This window comes from Triticum urartu, chromosome 5, assembly GCF_003073215.2.
Source record: "Triticum urartu cultivar G1812 chromosome 5, Tu2.1, whole genome shotgun sequence".
Classification (NCBI taxonomy): Eukaryota; Viridiplantae; Streptophyta; class Magnoliopsida; order Poales; family Poaceae; genus Triticum; species Triticum urartu.
The window spans coordinates 56,078,835-56,085,655 of NC_053026.1; the positions used below are offsets into that span (position 1 = coordinate 56,078,835).

The following is a 6,821-nucleotide window of genomic DNA, read 5'->3' on the forward strand; positions in this document are numbered from 1 at the left end:
GATGTCGAGGATTCTATCAATCCCGTATACAATTCCCTTTGTCTAGCGGTACGATACTTGCCCGAGATTCGATCGTCGGTATCCCGATACCTTGTTCAATCTCGTTACTGGCAAGTATCTTTACTCGTTCCGTAACACATCATCCCGTGATCAACTCCTTTGGTCACATTGTGCACATTATGATGATGTCCTACCGAGTGGGCCCGGAGATACCTCTCCGTTTACACAGAGTGACAAATCCCAGTCTCGATTCGTGCCAACCCAACAGACACTTTCGGAGATACCCGTAGTGCACCTTTATAGCCACCCAGTTACGTTGTGACGTTTGGCACACCCAAAGTATTCCTACGGTATCCGGGAGTTGCACAATCTCATGGTCTGAGGAAATGATACTTGACATTAGAAAAGCTTTAGCATGCGAACTACACGATCTTGGGCTATGCTTAGGATTGGGTCTTGTCCATCACATCATTCTCCTAATGATGTGATCCCGTCATCAACGACATCCAATGTCCATGGTCAGGAAACCGTAACCATCTATTGATCAACGAGCTAGTCAACTAGAGGCTTACTAGGGACATGGTGTTGTCTATGTATCCACACATGTATCTGAGTTTCCTATCAATACAATTCTAGCATGGATAATAAACGATTATCATGAACAAGGAAATATAATAATAATCAATTTATTATTGCCTCTAGGGCATATTTCCAACAATTCTAACCAAAGCCGACTGGTCAGAACAAAACTCGGCAAGAAAGAAGACAATCCAAAGAAAGAAAGGAAAGGCGACTCACCACGGGCGGGGGGTTGGCGCGGGAGTACGGCTACTTGCCGAACCGCCAATCCTCCAGGAGCTTGCTGTCCGAGAGGTAGTTCACCATGAAGGCCACCTCTTCCTGAGGCATGTCCTAGGTGCACATCGGACTCAGGTCGCGGTGCCCACTCATCTGGCATATCATGTGGGGGCGGCCTTGGAGTGGGAGAACTCGGCGCGCCACGAAGGCGGCCAGCAGATCCGGACCAGTCAAACCCTCTGACTGCGTCAGCACTCGGAGTCGCGTGATGGCGTCGGCTCCCGCAGGCGTCAGCGACTTGGCCCGGTACGACCAGTTGGGCAGTCGCCCAGCCGGCGGGCCAGCTTCTAAAGTCGGCAAGTTGACCCAGCCCCCCCTCGCAGAGACGCTCCTGACGTAAAAGTAGGATCTCTGCCACATCTTCACCGACTTTATCAGCGAGATGGAGGAGAAGGGGTTGTCGGCTCCTGACCTTCGCACGGCGATGAAAGCGCCGCATTGAGCCGGCATGCCCGCGGCCTGGGTGCCGAGCTTGGAGAAGAAGAATTCCCCTCAGAGCTCGAGGGTGGGGAGGACTCCGAGGAAGCCTTCGCACAAGGCCACGAAGGCGGACAGCAGCACCACTGTGTTTGGGGTGAGGTGGTGCGGCTGGAGGCCGTAGAACTCCAAGAAAGATTGGAAGAAACTGCTCGCCGGCAGCCCCAACCCGCGTAGGCAGTGCGAACGGAAGATGACCCGCTCGCCCTCCTACGGCGCGCGGGAAATCTCCCCCTTCGGCGCGAGGCGCACCCGCACGTGATCCTCGCCAGGGAGCCGACGAATCCGGCGAAGGAACTCAATGTGGTCGTCGTGGACTTCGGAACCGTCCCAAGTGCCGGAGCGCACCGGGGGAGGCGCGGCGGCAGAGGAAGAACTCATCGCGAGCTGTCGCCGCGGTGTTCGCTGGAGCTTGGGCGCGCGGCGGAGCGAAGAAGAAGAAGAAGGAGGAGAGCGAGGAGCTGCGAGAAGGAAGAGAACAAGGACTAGTGGGAAGGAGGGGCGCGCGTGCCCCCCTCTTCCCCCTACTTATAGCCCTGTGGGCTGCGAAGCCGAGGGGGCGTCATGGGGATTTACTGCGCCCACGGCCCCACGACCCCCACATTCCACGATAAAGTTACTGCGCGCAGTAACTCCACAGGAATCCCAACCGTTCGCCGGGGCCGCAGCGGATCCGCTCGGGCGCTGAGGCGCGGTAGTGGCGGGCCCCGCCTATGGGCCTGTCCCGTCACGCGCGCAGGCTGGCAGGACGGCCCAGCCACGTGACAGGCCTAGAATGGGCGGCGGCCTAGAGGCTTAGCTAGCACGCCGCTTGGATCCCGCCACGACATTCGAAATATTGTGCGAGTCAGAATTAAGCGAGTACGAATCGAGCGAGTCCGACTCCTCCTAGTCGGCCCGGCAGAAGTCAATCAAAGACCATGTGTTGAGCACCCAGAAAGAGAAACTGCTGAGGCTTCTCGGCCGATCGTCCGCGGTGCCTCACCAGCTTCGGGGACTACTGTCGGAGTAATGGGCCACGGGTAGGCCGGCCAGAGCCCCAGAACCTTTCAAGACATCGGGGCAGGCTACGCCCCTCAAGACCCCAGGACGAAGAGCCACCTTCAAGAAGCCAATGGCAAAGGTGGCCGACTGACCACTCATGGCCGAGTCCCAGGGACGACTTCAGGGAGAGCTGACTCCTGACTGACGACTTCCAGAGAAGCCGGCTTCGGGGAGTCGGCCTGCGACTCCAACACCCCCCACGACCTCATCAAGTGGGACAGGGTGGGGGAGTGGCAATAATGAAGCCCGCTCCTGCCCCTTACCAAGGGCAGGCATGGCTACAGCACGCCGTACCCCGGAAGTATCTCCGTGCGGCGTGGCACTGTTGCCCTGCCAGCCCTGACATCAGCACCGCAGGACCGAATCCTGCACCCACGACGGCTTGTCTGTATGGCCTAGAGGCGGCAAGTCCCACCAGTTGGTGAGACCCCAGGAGACGGCAAGAGGACCACCAGTCGGACCCGTCAGGAGTCGGCCTGGGGAAGTCGGCCGAGCCCTCCCCCGGGGCCCACACGTCATTAATCAAGATGTGATGGGGAGAGGCGACAGTGATCGCCCGCCGGGCGGCGGGGCTATTGCCACGACCTCATGATCAAGCCCGCGTCATCAGAAGCACGGCTACAGTAATCAGCAGCCGGCAAGACCCGCCCGCGGCGGACGTGACCTGTCGGCTCCGTACCAGGCCAGTCAGCGGGACCCGCCAGTCGGCGGGCCCCAGCGGTCGGCAGAGAAGACGGAGGCCAGGGGCACTGACGGCTGGGCCCGCGTCCAGCCAGATTACCATTGTACCCCTAGGGGGTAGGCCTATATAAACCCCCCAGGGCACCCAAGCAAAGGGTTGGAACCCATTAGCTCTAGGCCAGATCATATAGAAGGGAGAGAGCTAGACTTGCCCTCTCCTACCTCCAAGAAATAGCTCAAGGAGCAACCGTGTAAACACTTTGCCATAGTGACCATGCGGAGACCCCGCAGAGCAGTAGTAGGGGTATTATCTCCCCGGAGAGCCCTGAAGCTGGGTAAGATTTGTCGGCGTGCATGCCTTCGCCTCAGCCCGTTTCCAGGCACCGGTGACGTTCTACTCGCCCCCACCATGATAAGCCATCCGTTGGCATATGTCGCACCAAACCCCCGACAACTCTTGTAGGCATAGTCGCACATGCCTGACCATAGAGTTGCATAATCATGTCCGCATGGTTGCACATGAATTGCCGCGGGCGGTGCTCACGCCCGGCCAGGGAGTTGCACACTTTCGTAGTCATAGTCGCACATACCTGACCATAAAGTTGCACAATCTCGTCTGCAGGGTCACACATGAATTGTCGTGGGAGGTGTTCATGCCCGGCCGGGGAGTTGCACACTCTCGTCGGCATAATCGCACATGTTTGACCACAGAGTTGCACAATCTCGTCTGCATGGTCGCACATGAATTGTTGCAGACGTGCTCATGCCCGGCCGGGGAGTTGCACACTCTCGTAGGCATAGTCGCACATGCCTGATCACAGAGTTGCACAATCCCGACCTCACGGTCGCATGAGTTGCCGCGGAAGGTGCTCAAGCCCGACCGGGGAGTTGCACACTCTCGTAGTCATAGTCGTACATGCCTGACCATAGAGTTGCACAATCTCGTCTGCATGGGTGCACATGAATTGCCGCGGGAGGTGCTCACGCCCGGCCGGGGAGTTGCACATTCTCGTCGGCATAGTCGCACATGCCAGACCTCAGAGTTGCAAAATCTTGTCCACATGGTCGCACATGAATTGCCGCGGGAGGTGCTCACGCCCGGTCAGGGAGTTGCACACTCTCATTGGCATAGTCGCACATTTTTGACCACAGGATTGCACAATCTCGTCCGCATAATCGCACGTGAATTGTTGTGGGAGGTGCTCACGCCTAGCTGCGGAGTTGCACACTCTCATAGGCATAGTCCCGCATGAATTTGTTATGGGAGGTGCTCACGCGTGGCCGAAGAGTTGCACAGTCTCGTCCACATATCCGCACATGCATGGTCATAGAATTGCACACTCTCGTCGGCATAGTCACACATGATTTTGTTGTGGGAGGTGCTCACGCCCGACCGCGAAGTTGTACACTCCCGTCCGCATAGTCGCACATGCACGACCACAAAGTTGCACAATCTAGTCTGCGTAGTCCCAACAATTAGCATGAACATGGAACAAGATTTCCTGATTCCAACAATGAACATGAACATGGAACAAAATCCACACAGCTCCAAAGAAACAACACCGGTCCAGTAATAGGTACAATCGTGATCCTAACAAAACCAACAGAAAGCCGAATCATGAAAGTAAAGGCGAAAAAATCACCTGTAGAACCATTGCGAAGCAGAGACAAGACGACCTTGGTGTTCAAGCTGAAGCCGACACCCCTGTTTGCGCGCTCTATCTCCCCAACCACGGTAGCCACCGCCATGACGTCATTACGCCTAGCGTCCATCTCCTCCACGACCTCCTCCATCTCCACACCACTGCCGCTGCTACCTTCGCCAGAAGGGGACACGACCTGCGATGCCCTTTGGATGAGGCCGTCGAGCACCTTGAACCGCCTCTTGAGCTCGACGACGTGTGCAGCATCCTTCCGCTGCTGCAGCGCATGCAGCCGCACCACAGCGCGCCTGGCCTCGCGCAGCACAGCGAGGAGCTCCCCAGGCACCCCCTCTGCCTCACGCAGTCGTGCTGCCTCCTCCCGCGCGACGTTCGCCAGGCGTGCCTCCTCCTGCGTATCGGTCGAGGCTAGCACTGTCACCGCCGCCTCCACTTCATCCACCGCCGGCCGTGGCGGCAGCTCCCAGTACACCCTCATGAGCTCCTCCACCACATTCGCTGTCGCCTCCTTTGTCGCCAACTCCACGAGCCAGATAGAGAGCAGAGCGTTAGGAGAGGGGAGCGGGTCGAGAATAACTGCGGGTGTGGTGCGCGTTTGTATATAGGAGCGGAAATACGGTGATGGTCGCGAAGAAAAATCTCCTCATGTAGGGGCCGGCCGCTCGCAAAGGCCAGCGAGTAGCCGGCCGCTGGCTAGACCCGTCCAAGACTTATACTGTATTTGGGAACGGAGGGAGTATGAATAAGGAATCTGTGTCCTAGTCGTAGCCGTAATGGTCTCCATCGAAAGCGGCCATCAATCTAAAAAATAAATAATAATAATAATAATAATAATAATAATAATAATAATAATAACAATAACAATAATGATAATAATAAATCTAGGCCACTTCTACAGATCAACCTCAGCAGATCCCTTAGAGCATCTCCACTCGTTTGCGCCCCCAGGAGGCATAACACCGAGGAGATCGATCAGCGAGCGAGGGCAAATTTGATAATTTTGATATGCGGATGAAATCATTTCATAAAATGAACCGTTCCTAAAAAATTCACTCAGGTGATCTTTTTGAGTGGCGCCCGACACGAAGACGCCACACTACACTATGCAACGCCTAACTGACTGACGGTACACGCCTGCCCAACGTCGCATCCCGGACTGCCTAAAAAATTACTAAGTTAATGTGCAGCACCTAGCCTCTAGGCATTGCACTAGTGGTTGCTTCACTAGTGGTTGCATTATTTACCACTACGAAATGAAGCAACCACTAGTGCAACGCCTAGACGCTAGGCGCTGCACTGCACACTGACTTAGTAATTTTCAGATCACCAGGGTGTGACGTTGGCTAGACGTGCAGCGCCTGTCAGTCAGGCGCTGCCTAGTGTAGTGTGGCGCCTTCGTGTCGGGCGCCACTCAAAAAGGTCACCTGAGTGGGAAAAAAATTAGGAGCGGTTCATTTTGTGAAATGATTTCATCCACATGTCAAAATTGTCAAATTTGCCGCGAGCCAGAATGGAGGGCAGGATGTTCGGGCTGGAGACCCCGCTGATGACGGTGCTGCAGCACCTGCTGGACGTCCCGGATGGCGAATCCGGCGGAGCCGGCAATGCCGTCGGCAAGAAGCAGGGCCTGATGCGCGCCTGCGTCCGAGATGCGCGCGCCATGGCGGCCACCCCCGCCGACGTGAAGGACGAGCGCGGGTGCTGGTGAACAGCAGCGAGCGGACCAGGGAGGAGAAGGAGGACGCCAAGTGCCTACGGATGGAGCGCCTCTAGGTGCATCTGGGTGCAGCTCGCGGACGAAGCCCGCGCGGGAGCCAGCCGGGGAGGAACAGCGAGCCGGCGGGCGTGGATGCACGACCGAGGCGGGGCGCGGGCCAGAGTCCGTCCGGTTGGTGGCGTTGGTGGTAGCGCCGGGCGCGGAGGCGGCGACGGTTGGTTCGGCCACGATGGAGGCTAGGGTTGGCTTGGAGCCGGTGCCTGCGTTTGGGCCATCGGGCGCTGCCCGTGTCAAAACCGGCGGATCTCGGGTAGGGGGTCCGGAACTGTACGTCTGAGGAACGAAGGTAACAGGAGACATGGACACGATGTTTACCCAGGTTC

General features: G+C 57.2%; 1 pseudogene; it reads left to right on the plus strand.

Moving 5' to 3' along the window:
• The first annotated feature begins 6,231 nt into the window (after nucleotides 1–6,231).
• Nucleotides 6,232–6,494, plus strand: LOC125506772 (annotated as a pseudogene).
• Nucleotides 6,495–6,821: the final 327 nt, after the last annotated feature.